The following is a 16207-nucleotide window of genomic DNA, read 5'->3' on the forward strand; positions in this document are numbered from 1 at the left end:
ACCCGTAGCATCCCGCAGAGATATTCCTGGGGACAAGATAGAGGCGGTAAATTAGAAAGTTGGTTTCCCCCTCTTGGTTTTCATTAAGGGCCCGAAACACTTGCCCGAAACTACGTTCCCGCCAGCATTTAGCTGTGGACTGGGAAGAGCGAAGTTTCGCTCCCGGCAATGCGAATCAAGAATGCACCCAAAACCGGGGCCGGAAGGAGAGCTACCCTTGATCAGGCCTTAATCAGAGAAGCTTGCCTCCCAATTCCGGATGAGGCTGGCAGGTTTCGTCCCCCTACCCCGCGACCTGCTACCAAGTCAGAAGATTAGCATGACAGGTGGGGTTGTGGGGTCACAAAGCCGCCCTCCGCAGATTCTTTTTCAGGAAGGCAAGTTAAGTCTCCTTTGCTCCTCCATTCTCTTAAAACTGTGGAGAGAGGAGGAGGAGGAGGAGAAGGTGGCTGGAGGTGGCAAAAAGGAGCGCGCGCGCGTGCACACACACACACACACACACACACACACACCGGTTAAAACTTCAGAGTTGGATGAAAGAGAAAGAAAGAAAATAACTGGAGTGTTGCAAATGCCCCCCAACCCTTGATCTACAAACTGTCAAAGAACTGGGCACCAAATGGTTACTCATCCTTGGAAACCCCTTGAGCTAAAAGAGGAGAATTTAGACTGGACGGGGGGGGGGGACGGGACACACAAGGAGAGCCCTTATTTTTCCATCACTAAAATAGCCATTAGCCTAGTCTTCAACCCCACCTCCGCTTGTCCCCTTATAAAGGTGATTCCCTGAATGGGTTCGCACAACGCGTTACCCCAGTCCAAGCAAAGACTGCTAGATTAGTATTCAGCTCGAATAACTCCACCTAGTTATTGCGTTGTGCGAACGCGGGCCAGGTAGCATAAACAAACGCCCCCACCTCCAGTCCCAAGGGAGCGGAATGGATCAAAGACATCAGAACAGCAGAAACCGAACAAGGATTTAAAAAAAAAGAAAGCTGGGTCTTGTGTCTTTAGAGGTGATACTTGGAGGCCAGGTAATTTATTAGAAAACCACACTCGGAGGCCCTTGGTTTAACTAACCAGATTAGTTATTGGAAACGCGTAGTAGTAGATGGCCAAATACAAGACCAGGTCAGTCCCCCACTGCCTGTGGCGGATTTCAGCACCAGGGACAGTTCCAGGCGCGCCCCAACTCCGCGCTTCACGCAGTTTCCCATTCGCCCCCCTTTCCCTTCCCCACAAAATCTCCTATTCTGACCCCCCCTCCCCTCCCGCCGCCGCCAGCCCGGTGCGTGCTCTTGGGATGTCCCCAAAGACCCTCCCTCCCCCCCTCCCCCCTTTCTCAGCCTCCCGTCCTTGGTTGCAGTAATTTTCCGTTTGATTTGGGAGGTAATGCATTTTTTACAAATCAAAGAGGAAGCGGGCAGATTCCCCCTCCAGGCCCCCAGGAGCTGGGGCCCAGATGAGAGGCGCAGATCATTTCCTTGTTAGTTTTGATTTCGGTTACCAGACTTTCAACTTCCCTCCAACCTCCTGGAGAAATGTTATAACAAGTAGCCGAGGGAATTTTCTTTCTTTGCTTTCCTCCCCCCCCCCCCCGCACACCGCCCGCCTTCCTTCTCCCGCTTCTCCCCCCCTCCTCTCTTTTCGCCTTCTCGCCTCCCTCTCATCTCTGCATATTCCTCAAGCCGAGAGGAGAGCCCCCAGAACCTCATTCTGGAAAGAGAGAGAGGGAGAGAGAAAGGTCGAGAAAAGGGGGACAAGGGGCGCTCCCGTACTCCCGTATCCACTCCCTCCCCCCGCGTCTCCGCCCCACATATATGCCGGTTCTTATCGCCTTGTTTCGTTCCCCACGTCCTGGTTAGTAGACGAGATCGCGCGTTCTTTGAACGTCTCTTTAAATGAAGAATCACCTACAAATCAAGACGTCAACTTTATTAGGGGAAAGAAGTGGGGAGAGGAGAGGGGGGCAGACACCCTGCCCTATTGCAACTACAGGTGGCCGATAGGCTATTCTGCTTCGGCAGCGCAGTATTTCCAGCTTTGGTTTCTCTCAACCCGCTTTCTGATTTTGCATTCCTTTAGCCTACTTTAAGCTTACAAAAAAGAAAAAAAAAGAAAGAAAGAAATCCAACCTGCACCAACTACGATCTACGTTCCTCCTTGCTGGAGGAAGCTCTAAGCAGGCCATTCACTCGTTCACGTGCGCCTTCCAAGACACTCAACTTTAAGGACCATTACTTTGGAGGATACAAAAGGGGGGCGAACATTGACCCCCCCCCAAAAAAAAACAGGGAGAAGAAATGGGTAGTGGAAATTAGAATGCAGTGGGAGCCAAAATGGATTTACACGATCAACATTCGGGAAGAGGAGGGGGAGGAGAGTCAAAAGTGATCAAGAAACTAAAAAAACTGCCACTATCCTCATTTCTCTCCCCCTCCCCACTCTACAGAAGGAAGCAACAGACTTAAATTAAACCGAGGTTGTTCTTAGCTTGTGCCCCCAGATTCTCAGTTTTGTCTGTCGAAGAATCAACCAAAGCACCAGTGAATTAATCCACCTACGTTTGCCTGGGCAGTGAAAGTTGATGCCTTAATGGGTTTTCTTAGCGTGTAAGAATTCCCACCGATTCTTACAAATCTTTTATTGGGCTAGATAGAAGACGGTGGGTAGGTCAAGTTGTAACCCCCCCTCCTGAAATCTGCACAAACGTCTCCGGAGTGGGGGGGAACAAACGAACGAACAGAAGCGCTCCTATCTGTTGCTTTTGGTTAAGAAATATTAATTGCAACTAACTCTTCCCCTTGCAAAAAAAAATAAAAAAACCCAACCAGGAGCGCTCCCCTTTGAATTGGAGGAACGGACAGGGGTGGGAACGGAGCGCTTGTACAATTTCCTTTTCTTCCTTTCTAAATCTTGAAGGGGATGTTTGCCAACATCTCCCCTCTTTTTGGGGGGCGGGCGGGAGGAAATCAATGCCGTAAATTATTCATTGTCATTAGTTATCGATTTGGATATCTGGCGGCGGCGTTTGGAGGATGAAAAGAGTTCTTCCTTCTCTCCTCATTGTTCTATAACCTCCGGCGAAAAAAAAAAGCCAGAGGTGGAAGTTTCTTCCCCCCCCACCTCCCGCCTTCTCCCTCCCATTCCACCAAGGCTGCTCTAAAGCAGCCCCGATACACACGTTAAGGCAAACTCCGCGCGATCAATGGGGGATCAATGCCGAAGCATGAAACTAATAGCCAGCGAAGCTCCTTTGATCTCAAATCTCAGCTCAGAACTCAAATACCTGCTTCTAACAAGGCGAGGGGAGAAGGCAGGCGCGGGGGGCGCGGGGGGCGGGGGAGGAGGACACGGGGGAGGGGGCATGGGTGGAAGGGCGAGGAAAGACGGGCAGGGGGCGAGTTTTAATGCCAGACAAATATTTCAACATCCAGGTTGAGGAAAAGATGGATTTCCTCCGAGTTCCGTGCAGAACAAAACGGGGGGCTGTGGGAGAGGGGCGGCTGCTGCTGACTCTTTAAATGGCTGGGCTTAATATATTGGGTGGGTGGGGGGAGACATGGGTGCGAGAGGCAGGAGGGCAAATGTTGAAGGGGGATCGCAGCCAGGTAGAATTCTCGGAGAAGCGGTTTTAAAAGCAAGAAGGACGGGAGGAAGGATGGACGCTGGAAAGGAACCCAAGAGCGAGATACGACCCCGGGGGGGAAAGCGGCCATTAACACCCCATCCACGTTTCCGCCTTCCTAGGCAGCAGCTCGCCAGAAAAGCGAGCAAGCAATTTATTAAGTAAAGTAATTAATAATTATTTTTAACAGCCTAATAGAAGCTTCGCCCTCGTCTCCCACCTTCCGCTGCCTCATCTCATTATCGCTAATGTGGTTCGAAGCTCTGCAAAGGGGTCCCGCGTTTGTTTATTCATTTTAATGTCCGGCATATCAGAGAGACCCGAGCTGCGCTCAAGCCCTCCCCCTTATCCCATCTCCGGTGCTCTCCCCCCCCCCCCGCAATATCCAATAGGAAAAAAAAGTCGGTGACAGCTTTTGGATCCCGATGAATCTCAATCAAATCAGCTAATATTCCTTTTGAAAATATCCCAGGAAATGATCAAACTCAAGGGAAAGTGTCGCGTTTATCATAATTTCAAGACCGAGGTGAGAATCTCGCAGGTTGTTCCTAACCTAATTTGAATGGGTTAGTCTTTGCCCACTTCAAAACCTTGGCATTGTAAAGTTCTGGCACCTTTTCTTTTTCCCTTTGGCTTTTGCTCATGTTACTCAGGTGCAGGGGTGAAATTCGGCAGGTTCTGGAGAACCGGTAGCGGAAATTTTGAGTAGTTTGGAGAACCGGCAAATACCACCTTTGGCTGGCCCCAGAGTGGGGAGGGAATGGAGATTTTGTAGTATCCTTCCGCTGCCACGCCCACCAAGCCACGCCCACAGAACCGGTAGTTTAAAAAGTTGAATTTCACCACTACTCAGGTCCCTACAAGTACTATATACAATTAAGCAGATGACACAATTTTCATTTCTGCCAAATCCGATGCATTACCTTTTCTGGAATTTTAAATTCTGCTTTAAATGGCAGCCCATTCCCTTTACAACTTGACTACTTATCAATAATTTCCCAGCCGCATTAAAAAACCATGTTCCTTCAGACTTCCTGGATTCCTTGCAGGGGCCTCCATACAGGAAAATTTTGAAAATGTAGGGAATTGATTCGGTGCTGTCTTTTGGATTTTCCTCCCGCCCCCCCAACCCAATGTAGGCTAGTCTTGGGATTTCCTGGTGGTGCCCCATCCCTGTATCACCCAGATAGATTCTCCTTAGCTTCCGAGATCGGCAAAGGATAGTTTGGGTGTTGTCCAGCTTGTGTCCTATACGGTTTCACGACGTCCTTTATTGTCAAACGGTGGAACGGGAGGCAATGTGGAATTTTCTGGCTATGCAGCAAAGTTGATGCCTAGGTGATTAAAAAAAAAAAACCCACCTACATATTCATATAAATCTTGGCTCGACTGAAAACCTCCCCTCGTTCCTCCGGGCGGAAATTCAAGGAGAGGAACAAGAGAGCTTGGTTTAAAAAAATAAAAATTAAAAATAAATTCGAGCACTTCGGGAAGGTCTTCAGTTTATGCCTTCTCAGACTGCGGCCGTAAACACTGCCAGTGAAAGGAAACAGCGCCGATTGAGTTCAAAGCAACGGAACAGAGGAAAGAACAAACAAGGAGGAAAGAAAGAAAGAATAAATCCACGGATTTCCAAGACATGAGCTCAACCTGGGACTTCAGCATCTGCGGCCGATCTCTCTGCTCCGGGGGAACTTCCGAAAATCTCACATCTAAAGCTTTGAGTGTGTTGAGTGTTTCTTCTTCTTTTAAAAAAAAAATCACTTTACAGCCCTGCTTATTCCAGAACCGGGGGGGAGAGGGGGAAGGGGAGCTTTTGAACTCGGCCAGGCGGAGGGATGAGCGGAAAGCCTAGGAAAGTCCTGGCGGTGCTGAAGAATGCGCCAGCTCTGCGGGAGAGAGACCCCGACTAGGAGTAGCGGGGAAAGGGTAAGGGAAGGGATGGAGTTGCGACGGATAAGTAGTAACGTCGGATAGAGCCTTGGAAATGTCTCGGGTCCGGCCCAGCCTTGCAAAGGAGAGACTGAACCCGGCCGGAAAGGACCCGAGCTGTGATTATTTCATGCGCGGAGCAAGGTTTCTCAAAGTAGGGGGGGGGGCTTTGGGATGGGTGGATTGCAATTCCCAGAGTTCCCCAGCCAGCAATGCCCCCGCAGGGTGAGAACTACTGGCATAGAAAGGAAAGAGACCATTAGATTCTCAAACTGACTGTTTTTAAGGCTGATGAATAGGGCTACAGACAGCCAAACGCCCCCTAGCTGGTGGCCTTTCCCTTTCCCAGGGACCCGTTTGTGAATGATAGGAGGGGTAGAGGGTGGGAGCGAGAGGAAGGGAGAGAAAGCAAGAATTATCCCAAACTATGAAGATATGGTGCTGGAGAAGACTCCTTGGACTGCAAGGCGATCCAACCGGCCAGTCCTAGAGGAGATCAACCCTGGCTGCTCTTTAGAAGGCCAGAGCCTGAAGAGGAAACTCAAAGACTTTTGCCACCTAAAGAGAAGGAAGAAGGACTCCCTGGAGAAGAGCCTCATGCTGGGAAAGATGGAGGGCAAAAGAAGAAGGGGGCGACAGAGAAGGAGATGGCTGGATGGAGTCACCGAAGCAGTCAGTGTGAGCTTCAATGGACTCCAGAGGACGATAGAGGACAGGAAGGCCTGGAGGAACGTTGTCCGTGGGGTCGTGATGGGTTGGACACGGCTTCTCAACTAACAACAACAATGCAGATCAACAGAAAACAGCTTGGCTTGCTTTCTTGAGTCAGCTATAGTGGCTTGGGTGCTATATATGGGGAACGACTCAGGGGCATTCCTACTTTGTCCATAAACAACCTCAGGTATCTTCCACCTGGCCTGGGAAAGTCTCCCTGTCTGGGTCTATAAGAGCCGAGGTGGTGCAGTGGTTAAAGTGCAGCACTGCAGGCTACTTCAGCTGACTGCAGTTCTGCAGTTCAGCTGTTCAAATCTCACCGGCTCAGGGTTGACTCAGCCTTCCATCCTTCCGAGGTGGGTAAAATGAGGACCCGGATTGTTGTTGGGGGCAATATGCTGACTCTGTAAACCGCTTAGAGAGGGCTGAAAGCCCTATGAAGCGGTATATAAGTCTAACTGCTAACTGCTATAGGTAAGCATCCTTAGTCTTTCCCCACCTTGCATCTTATAACAAGGTTGAACTCCCAATCAGCCTGGCCTCTGTAGCTCTTGCAACAGAAGATGGAGCTTGGATTCTCCGGTCTTGCTAAGGCTGAATACCCTCGGTTTGGAAAGGGAATTCGGAGCGAAATATAGGACAACTCAAATAATTAGTGCAGAATCGGAAGACTTGGAGAGTAGACTATGGCCAAGTGTTTTCAAGACAAGCAGCCATCTTCCCACTTCTAAACAGGCAAGGAAAATTGGGCTGCTTTTTTTTAACTTCCGGAGTTAAGCGAATGCCAGCCGAGTAGCAAGATTGAAAAGGGTGGGAGAGAGACAGACAGACAGACAGACAGAGAATATAAGACGTTTGTCCTGCAAAGTCCGAACAATGGAAAAAAAAGGGGGGGGATATCGAGACGGAAGGGCTAGTGAGAAGCTCCCGAGAGCCGCTCTCATCTAGCTGCCCCGTTAACACCATCTTCTAAACTGAAATTAAAATTGATTTTTTTCCTCTTTTAAAAAAATCATATCTCCCCCCCTCAACTCCCGATCTTTGCAAGAGAGAACGAGTTGAAATAAAAGGACCCAAACAAATGTCACTCGGTCACTGGTTGAGAGAGAGAGAGAGAGAAAGAGAGAGAGAGAGATATGGAAGGCCCATTGAACAATAGCCCTGAAAAGTTTTCATTAATTTCCAGAAATCTGGAGCGATTTGCTGGTCGAAGTGGGAGATTCATTCGCAGAACAAAAAAGAAAGAAAGAAAGAAATACACAGGTATACCAAGCGTGGTAGGTCGCTGGGGGCCGGGGCTTCAAACCCGCCAAGCTCTGCTGTTTTTCAAAGTCTTCTTCAGGCTCGGCTGCAAATTTTTGCAATTTTGCGCTGTGCTTTTCCTGTTTTTCTGTACTACATTAAAGTAGGCTAATGTGCAATATATATATATATACAGATAGATAGATAGATAGATAGATAGATAGATAGATAGATAGATAGATAGATAGATACATACATACATACATACATACATACATACATACATACATACATACATACATACATACATACATATATATATATATATATATATATATATATATATATATATATATATATAGCACATCAGCCTACTGCACATCAGCCTACTTTATTTATATATATATTGGGTTTCTGTCTGGATGGTCTCTTGTGACGAGCCGATAGACAGAGAATGGAAGCAGTAAGCTTCCTCCCATATTTGGGCATACCAGGGGTTGTAACACTAATTACATATATATATGTTGTATTTGTGCTGATACATAAATAAAGGGAGACTAGTATAGATCTATTTCAAGCCATTTAGCTCTCATCAGCTAGCCATACCCTTACTGGGATTCGAACCTGTGCTGTATTGCATCTTAGGCAGATGTGTTAACCATTAAGCCACAGAGTTCTTCTCCTTATCATATATATATATATATTAGGGATGCGGTGGTTGAATCCCTAGCGCTTAAGGAGTGAGCTCCCATTACTTGTCCCAGCTTCTGGCCAGGAGACGTCTTCGGGCAGCGCTGGCTCTTTGGCTTTGAAATGGAGATGAGCATTGCCCCTAAAGTCGGAATGATTAGCACATATGTGCAGAGGAACCTTTATCTTCACACACACACACACACACACACACACACGTGTGTATGTATACACACATATGTATATGTATGTATACATATATGTGTGTGTCTTTGTATATGTATGTATACACATGTGTGTATACATATATTTATTTATTCAAAGTTCGACTCATATATATATATATGAACCTGGGCTGTATTACATATTAGGCAGATGTGTTAACCACTAAGCCACAAGGTTCTCCTCCTTTATTAGCTGAGCTAGGGAAATAGGTATGTATTTAGTGTCACAACCCCTGATATGCCCAAATATGGGAGGAAGCCTACTGCTTCCTTTCTCTGTCTATCAGCTCGTCACAAGAGTTCATCACGACAGAAACCCAATATTTTTACTGTTGCCTTTGTTATATATGTGTTTTTTTTTAATTTGTGCTGATAAATAAATAAAGGGAGACTAGTATAGATCTATTTCAAGCTATTTAGCTCTCATCAGCTAGCCATACCCTTACAGGCTCGATTCCCAGTAAGGGTATGGCTAAGCTGATGAGAGCTAAATAGCTTGAAATAGATCTATACTAGTCTCCCTTTATTTATTGATCAGCACAAATAAAAAAAACATATATAAATTTAGTTTCTACTCTTATAAAGGTTGCCTCTCCCTATGTATTACTTCGCAGCCCGTCTTACCAGACATGTTAGACAGCCTGTTGTTGTTTTTTACTTCCATCCCCCTCCCTCCTCTCTACTGAATGGAGAATTTGGGGGGGGGGTTTACTCTGGTGAGCTGCTTGGGGACCAGGAGCAGGAAAGAGCCCAGGAGGAGCCAGGAGGAGCAAAGCAGCGCCGTCACTGAGCGGGTTCCTTCGTCTGCTAAGCTTCAAGAGAAGCGGCAGGAAGGCGATGGGATTGGATAAAGGAATTTGGTTTCTCGCGGGAGGGAGGAGAGGAAAGTTAGAGCAGTGTTTCTCAACCTTGGCGACTTTAAGTCCTGTGGACTTCAACTCCCAGACTCCCCCAGCCAGCATAGCTTAAAGGACTTAAAGTCGCCAAGGTTGAGAAACACTGAGTTAGAGGATGGGGGGAAAAAACCTCGACCAGGAAAGACGAGATGATAGGCGTAACGCCGGAGTCGCGGGATGAGGAAAGGGTGCGGGTGCCAAGGCAGGCACCCAACACACAAAACGGGAATTCCCAGGAGGAACCCGGGAAGATGATCTGGGGTGGTTTGGCTTTCACAAGAAACCAGCAGCGCTCCAAACGCTGGTAAAGTTCAAACGCCACGCCCGCCTCACCTATTCCCCCCCCCCCCGCTCTTCTTTTCCTCCTTCCTCAAATAAAATAAAATAAAATAAAACCCCTTCCGGCTACTTGCTTTCCTTTGAAATCTCCGTGTTAACGAACATTTCCCAAGACACCCGAATGGGCGCGCGCATCGCCCGCACACACCGGATCCGCGGGAAGGGGGACGCCGGGGTCCCCCTCGCTTGTTCTCCCCCCCCTCTCTCTCATTCTCTCTCTCTCAGTCTCCCTCTCCTTCTCATTCTCTCATTCTTTCTCCCCCATTCCCTCTCCCCCATTCTCTCCCCTTCCTCTCTTTCATTCTCTGTCTCTCTCTCTCAGTCTCCCTCTCCTTCTCTCATTCTTTCTCTCTCATTCTTTTTCATTCTTTCTCTCTCATTCTTTTTCATTCTTTCTCTCTCATTCTTTTTCATTCTTTCTCTCTCATTCTTTTTCATTCTTTCTCTCTCATTCTTTCTCATTTTCTCTCACCCATTCTCTCTCTCACCCATTCTCTATCTCACCCATTCTCTCTCTCTCATTCTCCCTTTCCTTCTCTCATTCTTTCTCTCCCATTCTCTCTCACCCATTCTCTCATTCTTTCTCTCCCATTCTCTCTGTCTCTCAGTCTCCCTCTCCTTCTCCTTCTCTCATTCTCTCTCCCCCATTCCCTCTCCCCCAGTCTCTCCCCTTCCTCTCTTTCATTCTCTGTCTCTCTCTCTCAGTCTCCCTCTCCTTCTCTCATTCTTTCTCTCTCATTCTTTTTCATTCTTTCTCTCTCATTCTTTTTCATTCTTTCTCTCTCATTCTTTCTCATTTTCTCTCACCCATTCTCTCTCTCACCCATTCTCTCTCTCTCATTCTCCCTTTCCTTCTCTCATTCTTTCTCTCCCATTCTCTCTCACCCATTCTCTCATTCTTTCTCTCCCATTCTCTCTTTCATCAATTTTCCCTCCCCCTCCTCTCTCTCATTCTCTCTCATTCTCTCATTCTCTCTTTCTCATTCTCTCTCTCTCCCATTCTCTCCCTCCCTCCCACCTCTCTCTAAGTCTCTCTCTCCCACATTCTCTCCCCCCTCTCTCTCTCACTGTCTCTGTCTCTCTCGTTCTCTCTCCCCCTCCTCCCTCTCTCTGTGTCTCTTTCTCTCTCTCTCTGTCTCTCCCCCCCTTCCCCTCTCCTCTTTCCCGCTCCCCACCGCCATCCCGCTGCTCTGCAAACTGGGCGAAACTTTGCAAGTTCGGCCCAGCCGGGTTCGCAGGAAGCCACCACCAAGGAGGTCGCGAGGGCAGAGGGCGCAAGGAAGACCCTCAGCGCTCCTTAGCGCCCAGAACAGGGGCGCTTCTGGAAGAGCTTCAAGCGCTAGAGGGCGGCAGAGAGCAGCACCGCCTTCCACCCTTGGACGCGCCTTCGGTTGGGCCGCCCGCCTGTGAAACGCTCGGGAGGCGAGGCGATGGAGAAGGCCGAGCTTGGCTGTCCCTGAAACTTTCCAGCAAACCAGCAGAGAAGACAAGGCGGCAGGGGATGGGGAGTCCACGGGGCCCAGGAAGAGGCGGGGGTGGGGGCGCAGCCCGCTCTTCTCCCCGCTCTCTGCAGGCGGTTGTCCCTCAGGTGAAGTCACACCCACGCCCGAAAAGTCCTGGGGGACCGATAAGGGAGAATATTTGTAGCTCAGGGTTGAAAAGAGGGCTCCTTGGTGATCTCTGAGCTTGGTGATTTTCTTGCAGGCGTTTCATGACCCAACTAGGTAACATCATCAGTGCCAAAACGGATTTAGCACTGACGTTACCTAACGTCTGCAAGAAAACCACCAAGCACCCCCACAGTTTTTCTCTTCCTCCACTCCCTTCTAGAACGGATGATGTTACCTAGTAGGGTTACGAAACGTCTGGAAGGAAACAACCAAGCTCAGAGAGCACCAAGGAGCTCACTGATGTTCTCTTCCTCCTCCTCTTCCCTTCCTCCTTCTCCTCCAATGTGCAAACCCCACACCCTTTAAATACTGATGATGTTACCTAGTTGGGTCATGAAACGTTTGGAAGAAAACAACCAAGCTCAGAGACCACTCTCATTATTGAGGAGATCAGGGAACCCCAAAGATTCCTAGTGTAACCTGAGGTCACTCACACCGCCAGGATCGGTCATCCGATGGGGGAAGCTTAGCTACACGTGTGAATCTGTGACCAAGAGCTCATCCGGATCCTTTGAATAGGAATCGGTCAAATTACTCCGCCGGCGGTGAATGGGAGGGAGGGACCGAAGTCGCGACGCTAAATCTGCTCCCGAATTTATCTTTAGCAATTGGTGTCCTATAGAGCCCATTCTTTGGTCGCTCTTTTTTTTGTTTTAAGGATCGATCCTAAAGCCAGACAGAGGCGTTCTTCGTTGATTAGGTTTAGGATAGTGCTTGCATCGGTGCTCCGAGGTCGCTGCGCGTGAGTTGCGTGGGATTGATGACCAGGGACCCAGATACAGGATCGCGCGCGAGGAACTGCTCCGTTTTGCCCAAATTTTGGGTGGGTGGGTGGGGGCATCGCTGGTTGGGAAATTCTGGGAGTTGAAGCCCACGAGTCTTTAAAATGGCCAAAGGGGGGGGGGGAACCTGTTTTTTTAAAGATACTTTTAATTCGAATTGGAAAAAGGGTTGGCGCTTCCAGTCCTTCGCGCGGTTCGCTTCCGTTTCGATCTCCTTTGGCCGAAACAGTCCCGTAACTACCGTAGTTCTCCCCAAACTGGGGAAGCCTGTAAGACCAGCTACCCTTCCTTTTGGGAAAACAATTCCCTCCACACGCCCCATCCAACTTCACCGGTTAGGAGAAGCCGGGCAAGGACGAATGGCATCTACCCTGGGATGGGGTGGTGAGAGAGTAGCAGACACCCCCTCCCCGAAGTTTACCAACCGCATCGATTTGCAATTAGACCGTTGTAATATGAGCCAATTTGTGCCAAGGACGCGAACGGGGGGGGGGGAGAGGGAGGCAAGGGGGAGAGCGGGAAAACCCTTCCTTACACCAAAGCTTCGCCCCCCCCCCAAGCATCTGAGTCCAACCAGCGCCCCCCCCCCAGAAAATTTGCCCCCAGCAAAACGCGCCTATCTTTCTTGTCTCCGAGCCTGGTTTGACTCAAGTCTCCCTCTCCGACCCCTCCCCCCAAAATATTCGAGAATGACACCCCCCCCCCAAAAAAATCCTGGAGACTTCGTGCCTACCCAAATTCAAACCGTCCTCTCTTAACTGTATAAATCAGTGTTTCTCAACCTTGGCCACTTGAAGATGTCTGGACTTCAACTCCCAGAATTCCCCAGCCAGCATCCGTTTCCATTGTCTTCTCACCCATCTCTTTTCCTTTTATCTTGCCCTTTTTATCTTCCTCTTCATTTCATTGAAAACAATTCAAGAGAAATCCTAGGCGATAGGATTTGATCATTAATCCAGTGTTTCTCAATCTTAGCAACTTGAAGATGTCTGGACTTCAACTCCCAGAATTCCCCAGCCAGCGAACGCTGGCTGGGGAATTCTGGGAGTTGAAGTCCAGACATCTTCAAGTTGCCAAGGTTGAGAAACACTGGTATAAATTCTTCCTGCCTTCCCCTCCTCTCCCTCTCTCTTCCCCTCCCTCTCTTTCCACCCCGCCGCTTTTCATGTGCAGCCAGGCTGCGGGTTGTTTGAGATGGTGCGGATCCCAAAGGAAGCCTGCGGAAGCCGGAGATGCGTTTGGGGAAAGGAAAGAGGGGGGGGGGGGTTGGATTGGCCTGGAGCTGGAGGGCTGGAAAACAAGCAGGCTCCCCACGGGGGGGGGGGGGAGAGCCGTCCCCAGCCTGGATGCAGCTAGGAGGAGCAGAGAAGTGGGAAAATTGGCTGCTCCGCTCAAAGGAAAGAACACAAATACTTTTGTTTCCGCGTGGAAACCGCTACTGAACTTTCTGCTTGACGCAGAAAAGAAGGAGACTTTGATTCTGCGGTTTCCCAAAGGAGACTGATGGGCTTTTGTAGAAATGACTGGTTTGTATTGATGAAAGAAATGTCCTTCTGGGTTCGGTGGGGAAAAAGACACTGGAGACATGGAGGCTGCTTGGAAAGATGGTTTATTGTTGGACAGAGCCACATGGCTTGAGCCCTGAACAGGAAAGGTGATCACATACTTCAATGTTGGTGGAGAAGAAGAGAAGGGCCGAGGGAGGGGCTTGCTAGGCTTTTTATAACCTGTTCAGTCCCACTTCTCTGTTTCCTGTTCCTGTGTAAGAAATGTATTCTGATTGGTTGTCAGACTCCCATAGTTGCCATGCAGGGGCAACTCTCTAGGCTGTGTTTTGAATCCAGGTTTAGTTGAGTTCTCAGATGCCATGTGGTCAGTTGAGTAAAGGGCCAATATTATCATGCCTTTAATCCCATCTCCCTGGAGCGGAAGTGGAGAAGCCTTTATTATGTAAAGTGGACTAGCTTGGCCTTCTTAATGGCCCATTAACAGTAGGGATGGGCAGGAAGCTACAGGCAGCTATTCTGTCTTTTAAAACATGTTTCTTTCTTTTCGTATCCAGACAAACATTCTGCCTTTTCGATATTTCCTAGGATATTTCATTTTTCTGGCAGAGGGCTGGATGATAACGTCCCACAGTATTATTACAGTCAAACCAAAAGTTGTGATTTGTTGTGAATGCCTTCTTCTACTACTGCAACAGAGAATGTTTGACTTTTTCTTTCTTTTCTTTCCCTACCCTTCCTCGCTTTTCTCCCCTCCCCTTTTTTCCCTTTCGTCTTCACTGTCCTCTTATTTGCTTTTGCATTTTGCATTTGATAATACTTTATAACCGAATGAAAATGTATTCTGGTAAGGACTGGCGCCAATCCAGGTTGTCAGCAAAAGAGAGAGAGAGAAAAAACCTCCCATGATTTTTAGATTAAAAATGCATTTCACGCCTATTTCAGCAACCCAAGTTCCCTTCGCTAAGCAAGGGGGTTGTTAAGTGAACCGTGCTCGCTTTTATGACATTTTTTTGGCCACGGGGATTAAGCAAATGACTGCCATTGTTAAATGAGTCACATGGTCGTTAAGTGAAGCTGCCTTCCCCATGAACTTTTACTTGCTGGAAGCCAGCTGAGAAAGTCACTAATGCGGATTTTATGACCTCCTGGGATGCTGTAACCATCATAAATACATACAGGCTGGTTTCCAAGAACCCAAATTTTGATCATGGGACTGCAGGCAAGCTGCTTCACTTAAGAACCAGTCACTCTTTTCAGTGCCTCAGTAACTTGTAGATTTATTGTTGTAAGTCAAGGACTATCTACGTATATATAAGTTTAGACTCAAACCACTAAGCCAGCGAGTTCAAACCAGCTTGTTTCTATGGCTGCCATGCAAGCGAATTTCCTTTTTTAATAGCCCCCAGCAGATATTTGATGGCCATTTAGAAAGATTAGAAACCCTATCTACAAAATAGCAGTCTTCCGATATCTCAGGGGCTGCCACAAAGAAGAGGAAGTCAAGCTATTCTCCAAAGCACCTGAGGGCAGGACAAGAAGCAATGGGTGGAAACTAATCAAGGGGAGAAGCAACTTAGAATGAAGGAGAAATTTCCTGACAGTCAGAACAATTAATCAGTGGAACAGAAGTTGCCTCCAGAAGTTGTGGATGCCCCAACACTGGAAGTCTTTAAGAAGATGTTGGATAGCCTTTTGTCTGAAACGGTTTAGGGTTTCCTGCCTAGGCAGGGGGTGGGACTAGAAGACCTCCAAGGTGCCTTCCAACTCTGCTATTGTATTGTTTTGACCTTCAGCTCCAGGATGATGGGATTAAGACATGACCCCCCAGGACATCATAGGATGAACCTACTACCATCTAACAGCCGAGCTCACCACATTGCACAATCTCCTAAGGACATTGCGTCATCCTCCAAACTTCAACCAAACTTAGCTCAGACAAACTAGAGAGCCAGCTATGATCCCCTACATAACCCCTACAACAGCCAATAGAATACATGTTTTTGCACAGGAACAGGAAGTTCAAGTGCAAAGCCCAAGAGAAGATATAAATACCTCCCACTCTCAACTCTATGTGGTCAATTACCCAGAGCCCATGTGGTTCTACTTCGTCATTAAACCATCATTCCAATCACCCTCCATGTTTCCAGTTCTCTTTCTCCCGGCTCGAAACTGAACCAGTTGGATATTTCTTCCTACAGTATAATTTAATGCCTTCAAGCCAACAATCAGAGCTTTGTAAGTTTTACAGCTTTAGCTGTTGTACAAATCCAGCCCATAATAAACCGGGCTTTAGCCTGGCCTTTAGCTGTAGCCTATGAGACACGGTGGCTCAGTAACTGTGCTTGTCATCAGAAAGGTCAGCAGTTTGGCGGTTCGAATCCCTAGCGCCGCGTAACAGAGTGAGCTCCCGTTACTTGTTCCAATTTCTGCTAACCTAGCAGTTCGAAAGCACGTAGAAAACACAAGTCGAAAAACAGGGACCGCTTTGGTGGGAAGTAACAACATTCCATGCGCCTTCGGCATTGAGTCATGCCAGCCACATGACCACGGAGACATCTTCGGACAGCGCTGGCTCCTCGGCT

The sequence above is a fragment of the Thamnophis sirtalis genome, unplaced genomic scaffold (genome assembly GCF_051295495.1).
Source record: "Thamnophis sirtalis isolate CommonGarterSnake01/CBP01778 unplaced genomic scaffold, rThaSir2_p1.2 scaffold_13, whole genome shotgun sequence".
NCBI classification, from domain to species: domain Eukaryota; kingdom Metazoa; phylum Chordata; class Lepidosauria; order Squamata; family Natricidae; genus Thamnophis; species Thamnophis sirtalis.